This window comes from Triticum dicoccoides, chromosome 1B (genome assembly GCF_002162155.2).
Source record: "Triticum dicoccoides isolate Atlit2015 ecotype Zavitan chromosome 1B, WEW_v2.0, whole genome shotgun sequence".
Classification (NCBI taxonomy): Eukaryota; Viridiplantae; Streptophyta; class Magnoliopsida; order Poales; family Poaceae; genus Triticum; species Triticum dicoccoides.
In genome coordinates this window covers 697,980,874-697,981,928 of record NC_041381.1, presented here as the reverse complement: position 1 = coordinate 697,981,928, position 1,055 = coordinate 697,980,874, and positions in this window count along the sequence as shown.

The window sequence follows — 1,055 nt, the reverse complement described above, 5'->3', positions numbered from 1 at the left end:
AGGGTTATACAGCCTACCGCCAGGCGCCCTGGCGGTAGGGTGCGACGGAGGGGCACGGCGCCCGTTTCCGCGTGCTGACGTGGATAAGTACCCTACCGCCAGGGGGCTGTATAACCCTACCGCCAGAGGCCCTGGCGGTAGGAAGAAGGGTCAAATCCTGAATTTTTTTCGAACCGGGGTCAGATCCTAAAATAATATGCAAAAAGGGTCAAAACACGAAATTTGGCCTCCGCCAGCCACCGGTACTCCTTCCTCCCTCTGCACAACGGCATCCCTCATTTAAATTTTGCCTCCTCCGCTTAGGTCCGATTGCTCCCCATGGCCCCTCACGCCGTGCCCGCCACGCCGTCCCGCAAAAAGCACCCGCAAAGTGCCGCGTGCTGACCGCGTCGTCTGTAGCGGACTCTACCGGTCACGCCGCTTTGTCCAGCGGGTTACCCACGTATCCCGCATAACCCATGAGCAGAGCACGGGGGCTCCCTCCTTGTCGGCTCTGCCCAACACGTCCCTGTCGCGTATAGAGCCCGAGACCACAGGCTCCCTGGGCAGGCGTTTCGTGTTTTACGAAGGTCTGGCTCGCCACGGCGCAAAGGAGCTTTTACTATAGCAACTTTTGCCAAATGTGTGCCACTTGTTTTGCCCGCAAGCCGCAACACTTCTTGGGGCGCGCGGAGTCTTCAACCAAACAGTTATACTGTCGGTGTTTGTGCCACTGCTACTACTCCCTCCGGTCCTTTTTACTCTGCATATTAGGTTTGTCTGAAGTCAATCTCATCCAACTTTGACCAAGTTTATATAAAAAATTATTGACATTTACATAACAACACCAACATCATTAGATTCATCTCGGAATATATTTTCATATTATATTTATTAGATATTATAGATGCTAATAATTTTTAATATAAATTTGGTCAAACTTAGCTAAGTTTGACTTTCGGCAAATCCAATGTGCAGAGTAAAAAGGACCGGAGGGAGTAATAAATAGAGCAGGGAGTGGGAGAGAGATGCTTGACAAAAAAAGGAAAAATATGAGATTTTTTCCTTTGCGTTGT